Source organism: Medicago sativa, chromosome 5 (assembly GCF_051527215.1).
Source record: "Medicago sativa cultivar Bolivia chromosome 5, Bolivia_mono, whole genome shotgun sequence".
Lineage (NCBI taxonomy): Eukaryota > Viridiplantae > Streptophyta > Magnoliopsida > Fabales > Fabaceae > Medicago > Medicago sativa.
In genome coordinates this window covers 62761911-62776134 of record NC_140753.1, presented here as the reverse complement: position 1 = coordinate 62776134, position 14224 = coordinate 62761911, and the positions used below count along the sequence as shown (strand labels likewise).

At 32.1% G+C, this 14224-nt stretch overlaps 2 pseudogenes across 1 annotated transcript; both read left to right on the top strand.

The window, feature by feature from the left end:
- The first annotated feature begins 1075 nt into the window (after nt 1-1075).
- LOC146923861 (putative calcium-binding protein CML26 pseudogene) lies at nt 1076-2218 on the top strand (annotated as a pseudogene). Its single transcript, XR_015009916.1, has one exon. The product of XR_015009916.1 is annotated as a putative calcium-binding protein CML26 pseudogene (transcript).
- A 9833-nt stretch (nt 2219-12051) lies between these two features.
- LOC146923860 (subtilisin-like protease SBT3.9) lies at nt 12052-14086 on the top strand (annotated as a pseudogene).
- Nucleotides 14087-14224: the final 138 nt, after the last annotated feature.

Below are 14224 nucleotides of genomic sequence, written 5' to 3'. Positions count from 1 at the left end.
GGAGTTTTAACGCTACTACAACATTAGAAGAGACATGTGTCATCTTATATAACTACTCTTGGGTTATTAAAGATGTCATTTATCTTATTTAATTGTAACAGATTCATCCTTTAGTTTTTTTTTTCTTTCACATAGGTCATTTATCTTTAAAGATGTATACAAGTTAATCCTTTTTACTCCTTCAAAAAAAAAAAAGTAAATCCTTTTTACATTATTTAATAAAATAACCGATAAGGTGGCAAAAAGTACATATGATTATATATATTATGTAATAAAATAGTTGATGAGTTAGCAAAATTATAAGTTTATACAACAGAAGGTACATAAACTCATGAACAATTTCCAAACGCAGAGGATAAAATAAAATCGAAGAAAAATCACGAGAATTCGTATAATCATCTTTGAATAAGTAGTACTTCACTTACCAAATAGAGTATGAACAAAAGACCATGTAATTCAATATTTAATCTTTTATTGAGATTGTTCATACATTTGTGGATGTTTATGATAGAGGAGGTGAAGATTTTGAGTAAGAGATGAAAAAGATGGAGTTCACAAAACAAACTCAATCTATGTAGCTCAAGTGATGTGAAATCATTTTACATACAATAAGGTAAACTCAGTTTACATACTCTTCACAAACTCAATTTACGTATATCATTGTAAAATTAATTTACATAAATATTAATGAAAAAAAGTTGTTCAATTTTGACATTTTCAATAAATTTTAATGAAGTTTGAGTGTAACCAAATTATTTTGGGGTGTAAGTAGAAAAAAAAAACTCGACCCAAAATTATGTAGGGTTTGTAGTTTTCACTTAAATTGAACGATTCTGATTCAAGGCCGGTTCGATCTGGTTAAATTTTTTTTTTCTTTTTTAATTTTTATTCTATAGACAAAGCGGTAAACATCACTAAAATTCACACAATTTTTAGATGGTGAAGACGTCCCATCTAACCATTTAAGAGCATGGCTTTACGTACACTTTATCACATGCAGTTGTGCTGGTTAGGTTCAATAATCCTGTATTAACAAACTTTTGACACACTTCATCATATGCAGTTGCGATTAAGACACGAGTCCTAGTTCCTAATTTATTCATTCATAGTATTCAAACCGAAACGTCACATCACCACACCTTACCTTACCGTACACTCAACTACACTTAATCAAACCCCACCCTATTCTTTATAGCTCCAACTTCCAAATCCTAACAAAACGCGTTTCCACCAGAAAACGCGTAGAAACTTAAACGGCGCTATATAAATCCCTTTCCACTCTTCCAGGAGAAAAAAAATTCTCAAAAATCCAAACCCTAACTCTCTCTCTCTCTCTCTCTCTCTCTCTCCGCCATGGATGATGAAGTGCGCAAGATCTTCAGCAAGTTCGACAAAAACGGTGATGGAAAAATCTCACGCTCAGAACTCAAAGAAATGCTCTTAACACTCGGATCAGAAACTACATCAGAAGAAGTGAAACGCATGATGGAAGAACTCGATCAAAACGGTGACGGTTTCATTGATCTGAAAGAATTCACCGATTTTCACTGCACCGAACCTGGAAAAGAGGATTCTACCGAGCTTCGTGATGCTTTTGATCTCTACGATCTTGATAAGAACGGTTTGATCTCTGCTAATGAATTGCACGCTGTTTTGAAGAAACTCGGTGAAAAATGCTCGTTGAATGATTGTAAGAAGATGATTAGTAATGTTGACGTTGACGGTGATGGAAATGTTAACTTCGAAGAGTTCAAGAAGATGATGGCTCGCTGAACGCTGTATCATCAAATCGAATCAACATTTCGTTATAAACAGTACGTTTTCGTTTTTTTCGAATTGTTAGGGTTTAGCGAAGAAGATGATTTCGCTAGGTAAGAAACTGCGAATTTCATGCTAAGTAGTTAATATTTTCTGTACATTCTCTGATCTTTTCTACGCTATGTTTAATTTTAGGTTAGTAACTGAATCAGTAGTAGAAGTTGATGATTAGTTTTCTGATTGTTCATAGTTCTAAATTGCAGTTCAATTTTTAATTGATTCTGCAACGAAATTGCAACTATAACATTGATTGCATTCGTTGCAAATTAATTTGCAGTTTAATCGTGATCATAACTACAATTTAGAACTATATTAGTTTAGTAGTTAAGTTTTTAGGTCAATGAAGTTTCGTGAACAATGCATTTTCTGAATATTAATATGATTTGGTACTTTGTTTTAATTTAATTTCTGCATATTATGCAATCGTATTAATTCTGGAAATATAAGATAATTTATAATATATGATTCGATAAAGTATCAAAGAGGAATAACCGTAAATAGCGTAAGCTTGTATGATATTCAATTGAAGGAAGGAATAACGCGTTTTGGACTTTTGTGGAAGTATTCGATTAAATTAATTTTCCTAGTTTGTAGTATTATAATGAATGATTGGTGTTTTATTCGTGTTCACGTTAAAAGTGGAAGGTGGATTCTTCATTTCTTTGAGCTGATGCAACGGAAAACGCGTGAGCGGTTATTGATTGGTCATCATCACGTTGTGATGTGAAGGGAGTTGAGGCAATGTAATGCTGAGCTCAACGCGGAGTTTTGAATTAAATTGTCTATGATATGGAGACTATAGAGATTCAATCAAAATATTCAAACGTAATTAATGCTTATTTAATATACTTTCTCTTTTCCGGCGGGTAACAAGGAAATGAGTTTAGGATGAATTGTATTTAAATACTCTCTTTAGGATAAACAAAACACTATCAGAAACAAAATATTATACCCAAACTAAGATGCTTATTAAGCTACGATCAGAAACAAAACACTTCGGCACCTATTTAAATCGGTTTATTTTTTAGATTATGCAAAATAATTTATGCAAATAAAAAACTTGTAATTTTTTTATGCAAATATATTATAAACTAAAAAATAAATCAAACCAAACGAACTCTTAATCTTTAAATATTATTTTTTTCTTCTTTCTATGTGAATTTGTAACTAAGGGACGACTAAAGAGATCTTTTTTTAAAGGAAGACCTAATGTGTTTAAAATTTGTAATTTGAGGGTCGAGTATGGAAGAATCCTTATTTTCTAACGTTACTGCAAAAGAACTAGAACCACCATTTTAACGAACCAATGTCTTACCCGATGGGATATACGAAATGCCCAAATGAGAGCAAAATGTTATTCAAGACTACATATTTTTAGACTCTTAAATTGAACATCACGGAGTTCTACATTGTGTTACAAATAAGTTGTAGATCATGTCCTACGCAAGAGGTTTTATATTTTTTTTGACAGATCAATCAATATCAAAACGAAATACAAAAAACTAAAACAAACCGCAAGAACCAATATCTCACAACACCACATAAAAAATCAGGGTGAGACACTTTTTATGGCAAAAGCCAATTCCAAAAGACATAAAAATCGAAAACATATTCAGATAGTAATAAACTCGCTATTTATAGACAAACGGGACCCTTTCTACTAAGAGTTGAAACAAAAATACAAGTATTCCCCGCTTCATTGTGAATAACCCTCAGACGGGGAAGGTTTATTCGAGTAGGTGCCCATCTAAAAGAAGTTGCCACATAAAATAAATACCCTTTGAAGATCTCGGACTCATCCACACTTTCACTGGAATTTGGAGTTCTTCTTCTCATAACCTAACGATCTTAGGGGAGCTAACCACCCGTGAATCGTTCGAAAATTAACATTACATTGACCATTGTGTAAGAAGTTCGCGCAGACATTTGATGTGTTATGTAATTAACGACGTGCAATACCATGATCATTACTACCGTCATTATGTATATCCACTCATAAACACCATCATATTCAAGTCCATATTATCCTAGAGTTTTTGCTTTGAATATTTTTGTGATCCTAAAGTTACTGAGTTATTCGTTGATTGGGATGTAACATCACACAATAAATTAAGTATAATATAAAATAAGTTAAGTGACTCCTTTAAATTTGAGGTTTATAACATATTGATCATTTAAGTTATTTTGGTTACACATAATTCCTTTAAGTTTGAAGTTTGTAACATATTGTTCATATAAGTTATTTTGGTCACACTTGTAAACGTTTTCAATTTAATCCTTCTGTTAACCAAACATTACAAAAACGATGATGTGACAGAAGAACTAAATCGAAAATATTTGCAAACTTAAAGGATTTATGCGTGACTAAAATAACTTAAAAGACCAATTTATTACAAACTTAACTTAAAGAACCCGTAATGTAATTTAACCTATAAAATAAAGATCACGAGACTCATCTTTATCCTGGTGATTGCGCATGGTGCCCCTCACAAGAAGAGATCCCGAAACAAAAGAAATTAAACTTTATGCCTAAATAAAATGGTCAGGATTTTAGGATAAAATATCGTGAAAAATGTGGAAGATGATATGTGCATGAGAATAATATGGAAGGAAACTTCCTTTAAAAAAATATGGAAGTAAAATTTTAAAGAACTCAATCAAAACGTGTGTAATAGAGGTTGTCGTTATCACATTGGGCCTTGAGCAAGTGTAACAATTTTTTTTTTTTTGAGAGAAAGTGTAACAAATTGATCTCCAGGATATTTTCACAACTCGGAGTACTTATGTATGGATTGAATAGCAGCTTCCAAGTACTCGTGAGTTTAACTCAGTTGGTATGAACAATGCATAATATATATAAGGTCCGGGGTTTAAATCTCAATCACCAAAGAAAAAAAAAAAAGAATAGCAGCTTCCATAAGAACTATTTTTTTAAACTCCTTGAGTATTTATATTTAAGATCATCTAGCTCATTCCAAATTAATTTGAGTGCAATGAGATGTTTTCCCAGTTCCTACCGCACATTACCATGGTGTTTTATGTACACGAGACTCGTTAAGATTTTTTTTAAATTTTTTTCTTATTTAAAAAAAAGAATAGCAGCTTCCATAAGAACTATTTTTTTAAACTCCTTGAGTATTTATATTTAAGATCATCTAGCTCATTCCAAATTAATTTGAGTGCAATGAGATGTTTTCCCAGTTCCTACCGCACATTACCATGGTGTTTTATGTACACGAGACTCGTTAAGATTTTTTTTAAATTTTTTTCTTATTTTTATTTTATGATATGTGCAAATTGGTGGAATGGGATTAGATGAGAGGGAATAATAAATGTTAAAAGACTCCTTCAAAATAAAAAATATTAAAATACGTAATATTGTTTAAAAAAGAATAATTTTTTTCCTTGTTCCCTTTGATTATAAGGTAGATTCAAATTTGAAAAATAATTGAATTGTAAAGAGTAATTTTGTCGAGAAAAAAATCTTACCAAAATATAGTTACTTTTGTGGTTAACTTTAAAGTTGTCTCTTCCAATAGAGATAAAGGTGAAATAAATTATACCGAGTTAGACTTTGTAAGAACTAAGTCTGACACAATCAAAAGTTTCAATACTCAATTATGAATTTTTATCTCTTATATAACTTTTTTTAGATCAAATGTGACCTTTTTGAAAGTGTGTTCGGACCTATAAGTTTATTTAAAAGCTTATTTCTTATTAACGTTTCAAATAAGTAATATAACACATATTGGCAAACTGGCATGGACAATGCATAATATGTGTAAGTTCCGGGGGGTTCGAACCCTGACTACCACAAAAAAAACTAATAAATCAATAAGATTAAATTAAAATTTTAAATTTAACATGATATTTAAAGATCACGACTATATATGACAAGTTATTTTAATTATATTATACAATAATATATCTAAATATGTAAAAAATTAATGTAAATAATAAATTTAAATCGAACCCTGACTACCACAAAAAAAAAATAATAAATCAATAAGATTAAATTAAAATTTTGAATTTAACATGATATTTAAAGATCACGACTATATTTGACAAGTTATTTTAATTATATTATACAATAATATATCTAAATATGTAAAAAATTAATGTAAATAATAAATTTAAATTAATGAAAATAGTTTCCATAAAAACTTTTTAAAAACCTTACTCTTGCAAAAAAATATATATATCAGGCCTGCATCGACATAAGCTCGAACAAAAGTCTTTGTAAGTCGGTCTAACCTAATTCTAATGTAGTTTGTAAAAACAACCATTTCGTTTAATACAAGTGTCAAGGATGGAGCTAGAGGGGGGGACATCAGAGGTCACAATCCTTTTTATTTTTTATTTTTTTTATACTAGTGTGTATTATATTTTTTTGTCTCTATATTTATTTTATGTGAACTTTATAAAATGTTTTTTTTAGGGAAACTTTATATAATGTTATACAATGAGTTTTTTCTTCAAATAAATATATTGGGCTTTAAACACTTAAATTTCTAGATTTTATTGTAATAATTCTTAACTCGAATTCTTAAAAGCGAAAAAGAATTTAAGATTTTGTGTAGCCGCAATCCTAGATAAGAATCTCGATTTAGAATTTCTCATTGGAATTTTGCTTATAAATTTTGACTCTTTGTCCGTCATTTTGTTTGTGCATTTTCATTCACCACCAACAGTTCACTATTCACGATTTCACATGAAATTCATCCTCCTAAGTTTGAATTTTATTTATTTCATATTTTCTTTCCATTCTATTCAAAAATTATTTTAGTCTATTCATTCTCTAGCAAGCTTCACTACCAGAAAACCGGTGATTAGCCACGATCAAAAGCGTGGCTAAACTATCGTATAACCGAGACTAATGGAGTACCCTTTTTTTATTTTTTTGACAAAACTAATGGAATATACTTGTAATTAGGATATCATTGAAATACTTATAATTTTGATCTTTTCAAAAAAAAAAAAACTTATAATTTTGAGTATACTTTTACTTTTAATATATCTCATAATTTCTAATTAAATTGCTTGTATATGTTGTTTTATCTTGGTTTTCGGGTGTCAAACATTGATTACGTTTGAACCTTTTCAACCAGTGATATCTTATTTTTTCTTGGGAAGGGAAAAAGTAAGCAAAACCCTTGAGAATCGAGGTCCGGGAGTTGTTTTCGCTACGGGAAGGTGTTAGGCACCCATAACGACTATAGTATCCTATAGGAACCGTCTTTATTTTCTACGCGCGCGCTTTGTTTTTAAATGCTATTTTGAAAGTGTTTATTTAAACCTAAGAGTTTTCTAAGTCAAGAATTGGAGGGAGAAGAAAGTGTTTGAATTTTTATTTTATTTGAATTGAAGGAATATTGGTTCCTTGCCTACGTACCCGATTAAGGGATCAAATCCACCGTAGTTCTCTTCCAAAAATGTTTTTGTTTTTGTTGGTTGATTTTAAGTTTGAAAACGGGATTTTGAAGAATAAGAGAGAGAGGCCTCAAGGGCATAAGATTGTGAAATTGTGAGGTTGAATTAGTTATTTTGCAAAAGAAAGTCAAAGTATGATTAAAATTCATTAAAATTTTGTTTAAGAAAATAAAAGGAAAATCAATGGGATTTTGGTCCCAAAGTTTATTTAGAAAATGATTTGAGTGATATTGTTCATATTTTTTTGGAAAAAATGATTTTTGCTAAGTTTCAAATCCTAAACATACATCTAAAGCATTCAAACCCTAAACATACATCTAAGGCATGCATATCCTAAACATACATCTAAAAATATTTATGTGATGTGTGTGCATGTGTCTGTGCTTGTGTCGGTGTACATCATTAGAGTCCATTGTCCTTTACATCATTGGCCTAGATACATTCTATGGTCTTGCAAGAATTTAAAGACATGAAAATAAAAAAGAATTACAAAGCCCTAACTTTACATTCTATTTTCTTGCAAGTGAAATATAGAAAGAAAAAAAGAGAAATATGCAAAGTGAATATGCAAGATGCTATGGGATATGAGACATGAAACAAAAGGAGTTAGTAGCACAAATGAAATAGAAGCAACACACTAAAGGCATAGTAAAGTAAATGTAACTTGAAAATGAAGTAACAAGCAAAATTAGCTAAAAGTGATAAAAGAGACTTGACATTTTAATACCATTCTAAGGTAAGGTTAAAGGCCTAAATCCTCATGATACTAGAGAATTTTTGAGTGACTTAGTTCAAGAAAAAAAACATGAGAATTAAGGTCATTAACCATACCAAGGATCATAAAGGTCGCAAGTTCTTTATACACCTTATTTCACAAGATAACTTCACATTATTTACTAACATAAAATTCACAAAAAAAACTATACCAAGACAGCAAGCACACATCACATTTAATAGGTAAACTTACTCAAAAGATTCATGGTCAAAGCCACATTTGTGCACCAAAATTCAAGAATAAAATCACATCACAACTTTCACAAGAAACATAACAAAAAGTACACAAATTAACAAAACACGAACACGTATATTTTGAAGCAATCTTCAACATGTAAAACAAACATTCAATGCCAATAATTGATCACAACAACTCCACACAAAAGCTTTGGAAATTTTATCAAGATTTGAACATGAATTGACGCAAAGCATTAATCAAGAATTAAAATATTCTTTACATGTTGTGATCAATATTTGGCATGTAAGATACATCAAAAAAAAATATCAAAAAGCATAAAAAACTACTAGAATTTTTGTGGAATTTTTAAAGAGTTTTTTTGAGTGAACATGGGCGTAAAAAGCATTAGGCGGTGTGGAAATAGCACAAAATTCACTTAAAACGAAAATTGCAGATAGTCAAGCCCCAAGCCCAATCCAAGATGGAAAAACGGGTCATCAGGTGGCACAGAGATCGTCGGATCAACCCAACTGGATCAGATCCAAGATCCAACGGCCACAACACGCGAAGGTACACATGATCATGGTAAGGCTGCACACACGGAATCAGGAAAGGAACAAGAATTCTTTAACACACTCAGAAACGTGAAACTACACAGAATTTCCCTTCCTCCTCTCTCTCTCTCTCTCGGTCCACTCCCCTTTCATCTCTATCTAAGCATCACCGGCGCCGGTTGTCTTCTTCGGCGAGACAAGGGATTTCCGGCGCCGGAATCTTGCAAACAAACTCAATTCTTGACACAAACACACCGCTACCTTCAGACTCTTCTCCCTTCTTCAGATTCGAAACTAATTTTCACGGATTCAAACTCGAAACACACAAACACATAGATATTGACAGAGAAAGGAATTCGAAGGATCTTCTTACCTTTCTAGTTGCAATTTGCTCCAGATTTTGCTCGCGATTCCAATTCCTTGTTCCGAGTTTCGTCGGAATTCGCGTATCTGCAAGAGTTTGCGATTCCTCTTCCTTCTTTCTTCCTTCAGATTCGTCCTATTGAGAGTTGTTGTTGTGAGTCTGAGTTCGGATTTGCGTGTTGTAAGCTCAGAGTTGAAGCTCCGGTGTGGAGGGCGCTTGTGTTGTTACAAGGCTGAGTTTGAATCCTTCTATTCTTGAAGGAAGGGACCCGAAAATTGTTATGCTGAGATGGAGTTACGTTGTTGTTGTGTGGTTGTTAATCAATGGTGAATTTTGGTGGTGGATATTATGGATGATGATGGTGGAGGAAGAAGATAGTTAGGGTGGTTATGGAGGTGGTGGAAAGAGTTTGTTAGGGTGGTTATGGAGGTTTGTGGTGGTGGAAAGTGGTGGTTACGGTTTAGAGAAGAAAGGGGAAAAAAGAAATTGATTTTTTTTTGTGATTTTGTGTATTTTTTGTGAAAATGATTGAAAATAATTGGTGAAAAAAAGATTAGTTTTTTGACCCTTGACCATGACTCATCTATTTATAGGTGATGAATGGGATTGATGGACCAATGAAACAATGCCACGTGTACTTGAATTTAACAAACCTTGACTTTGACTCTAACAAACTTGAAAAAGGATTAAAATGCAAATAACAAAAGTACAAGGACCAAAATGAAAATTAAAACTAAAATTGAATTGAAAAAGTAAATTGAAAATTAACGTAAAGCAAGACGATTAAAAGCAACAAAGCAGATTAAAATGAATCAGAAATTTTATGTGAAATGACCAAAACGCCCCCTAGGGACTAAAACGACTCAAAATGACTTCGATGCGATTTTAAAATGGTTTTTTGACAGGGAATTAAAGCAAGGATTTATACAAGCAATTTAAAAGACTCAGATACAAATTTTAGAGACTAAACAGAGTTTTAACACTGGAAATGACGAAAATGCCCCTAGGGGCTAAACTGACTCAAAACGACTCAGATGCAATATTTTGAAATGGATTTTGACATAACATTAAACAAAAACTCATTCAAACCGATTGAAATGACCCATGGACAATTTCTCAAGGATTGAAAGAAATTTTAACATGGGAAATGACTAAAATGCCCCTAGGGGCTAAATTGACTCAAAATGACTTTAAATGCGATTTTTGCAATGGATTTTAACATAGAATTGAAATGAGGACTTATACAAACCAATTGAAAAGACTCAAACAAATTTCAAGGATTAAAATGAGTTGAATGCAAGAAATGACTAAAATACCCTTTTTTCATGAATTTTGTAAATAATATTGAAATAAAATGCAAAGAAACATGCAATCGATCAGAGACCAATTCAAATGACTTGAAATGCAAGAAAGATGTTTTGGATGACTTGAAATGCAAGAAAACATGGACAAATATACAGTTGAAAAGATTTCAGACATAGACAGTAGAAATATGCAAATACAGCAGCGTAAAATATCAGAGTAAACAGTAACAAATAGGCAATCTTTCAAAGGTCCAAAGACACATATCAGAGATAGAAAACATCTTGAGAAAATATTTTTAGGTCCAAAATTAGGGTATAACATATGCATTTGAATTTTTTTTTTTTTGTTAATAGATTATACTTTTAACATGGTCCATTGGTCCCCCTAATTAAGTGTAATTTCTAGCTCCGAGTGGGTATAAGACGATTGAAAAATGCTAGAAATAGAAATCATAGAAACGGGAATTTAGCTATGCAATGCAATGTTGTATTGATAGAAGACCTTATGCATCAATCTTTAATTGTTTATCAAAATTGGTCACTTGCAATGGATGTTTGTGAGAGGTGAAAAGTTAGAGAAAGAGATGAAAAATTACTTTTGAATTTATTTTTATGAATTAAGATTTTCTCGGTATTATGATTTAATTTTAATAGATTTTGGGTGTAAGCAGATTTTTTTTTTTTTGGAGCAAAATTGACATCTTTATCGAAAACAAACCGGAACAGGTCCCTGAAGCACATTATGTCTCAGAGTAACATTCTTCAACCTGGACATATTCACCCAGAGACTCAGTAACAACACCGGTTAACTGACTATCCCTAAGTTGCAGATCGTATATATTATTGCATTGTGATAAATCTAGAATTGGACCACAGAACTTGTGCATATATATGACGGCATCGCCTGATATTGCCAATTTGACTGGTTTGAAAAATTTGTATCAAAATGGAAATAATTTGAGTCGTTCTATACCTGCGATATTGACTACATTGTCTCAGTTTGAGACTCTTGATGTCTCTAACAATAACCTATCACGTGAAGTTTTTAATTGATTGTTCTATACCTGAAGATCATATATATTAATGCATGTTCCTAGGTGCATATTGTATATATACATGGGAGATAAGATATATCATAATCCAAAAACTGCTAAAAAGTCTCACCACAAAATGTTATCTTCACTCTTAGGAAGATGATGGCTTGTAATACTTCCCATTGTTTTCCTAATAACTATCATTACATTAAGAGCTAAGAAAATAATAATAATAATTGTAAGTGCCTTTTAATTTTTGTTCTGCAGCAAAGAAGAGGCAAATAATTCACTTCTTTATAGCTCTAAGCATGGATTTTCAGGGTTTGCGGCTAGAGTGACAAGGTCTCAAGCAGAAGATATAACAAGTATGAACATGATTCTTACCATGATTAAGATTAGTTTTTTTAAATATTTTTAAATGCGATTTACCGAGGTTAAAATATGAGTTGTCTGATGAAAATTGGATAGTGAAGATCTGCTAATTGTGTGACTGTAGGGGATTCCTGACTACGCGAAGTCCCTAAAAAATGGCATTGTAATAATGTAACTAATGATAAACATGATTTCTTGAAGGCATTTGGCCAGAGTCAACAAAGCAATGGGAAAAATTCTATCAAAGTGGAAAGGAGTTTTGTCAAGTTGGAGAAAACTTCAACTCCACAAACCGCAACAAGAAGATAATTCTTGCTAGGTGGTTCCTAAAAGGAATGACTGATCACAACAAGAACCTCATCCTTAGCAAGAGGAGGCACAGCCTTAGCTCATTTGGCTATCTACAAAGATTGCTCGGACGTTCCTGTTGGACGATGCTGATATCCTCAACATTTGACATGGCTATACATGATGGTGTAGATATCGTAACTGTTTCTCTTGGCATTAGCATTCCTTTGTTTTCTTATGTTGATCAGCGCGACACGATAGCAATTGGTTCTTTCCATGCAACTTCCAAAGATATCACAGTTGTTAGTTCAGTTGGAAATTCTGGTCCTATTTCTCAAACCATTTCAAATACAGCATCATGGCTCATAACAGTTGCAGCCACTACAATAGATAGGACTTATCCAACAACCATTACACTTGGAAATAACCTCACTTTGTGGGTATGCTACAACTAATTCTGTATCAAGTTGGTGAAATGTGCTATCAGCTAACACTTGATTGACATAATGTAGGGACAGTCCATTGACAATGGAAAACATACTCTTGGACTTGTCGGGATCACATGCTCCGAGCGCATTGCTCGTGATCCATCAGATGATTTAGCGTGAGACCTTTCTTTCTTCTTCATTATACATAAACATGGGTGCGAATCTGCTTCGTCTAGCAATAACTCTTTTCATTATTTCCTAGTTACCCTATTTGATTTTTTTTCTTGAATAGATTAAATCTAAAAAACATCATAAAATTTAAAAATTATTTGATACTTCATCAAATGATGCATGAAAATTGACATAATAATATTACAATATTCAACGGTGGTGTTGATGAAATTCAATATTTATACAGAACTATGACAAGTGTTACTCTTGGAATAAGTTGGTTCGTACCAAAATATATATAAAATCTCATTTGCGTATATTTCGTATGAACTGTATATGTCTTGCTTTCAAGCAAGGATTGTCAGTCTGGAAGTCTGAATGAAACAATGGCAGCAGGAAAGATTGTTCTATGCTCAATACATGCACAGCGTCATGAAGATGGACTCAATGAATGTGGTATACTTCCATGCATTAAGGTAGATTATGAAGCAGAGACACAACTATTAACCTATACGAGAAGAGCAAGGTGAGGAAATAATGCATTGATTGACAAAATTAGCTTCTGAAACATTCAAGCTAAAATTAATATTATTAAGCTCATGTGGAAGGTTTCCAACTGCAAGGCCGAGTTTTCCAAAGACTGTTATTGGAAAATGGATATCTCCAAGAGTTGCATCTTTCTCATCTAGAGGACATGGTCTCCAACTGTGCTAAAGGTATAGCACAGCCTTAAAATTCTTACTTGCATGTATGATGTATGATATATTTTTATTCAACCAGACCGAGTTTCTGAAATTTTGAGACAAAATGTAAATAGAAATTGCTGGCTAGGAAAATTCTTTAAAAAGAAAAAGCACAATCGACCGGTCATTAGTTTAAACAATTGTCTGTAACAAATAATAAATTTAGTTACCTTCAACCAGACATAACAAAAAGATCTTAGAATTCGGATTCAGTCTAACTCAGGAAATTCAAGAGTTTTCGCTATATCTGTAGTATTGTAGGATGCCAACAAAACTAAATAAAAAACTAAATATATCTCGAACTAAAATTTAAAATATATGATATCAATATGTTTTCAAGGCACATGCAAGCAGAGAAGCAATATATATGTAACGAGAAATTCAATATGAGCGAAGGCAGAGAACTAAAGATACGTCTATTTGGTGTGCTATCTTTTAAATTGTGGTAAGCAAAACTTACCATAAAACAAAAAATCTAATGTTCTTACTTGGTTTTGAATTTATGATGTCATCAAAACCTTTACTCATCTGAGGATGATTCATGGAGAGATAGCCTAACATAGCAGCACCTGGTGTGGACATTTTGGCTACATTTCCACCCAAGGAAACTAAAAAGAGCAGTGGCTAAAATAGCTGTTAGGACCATACAATTTGAATATTAGCATACACTGCCATAAATTTTAACCTTGCTTTTCTTGGCTTGTAGGCTTAAATTTTAATTTCAAGAAAATAATGAATGTAATACGGTATCATCAAAATAATAACA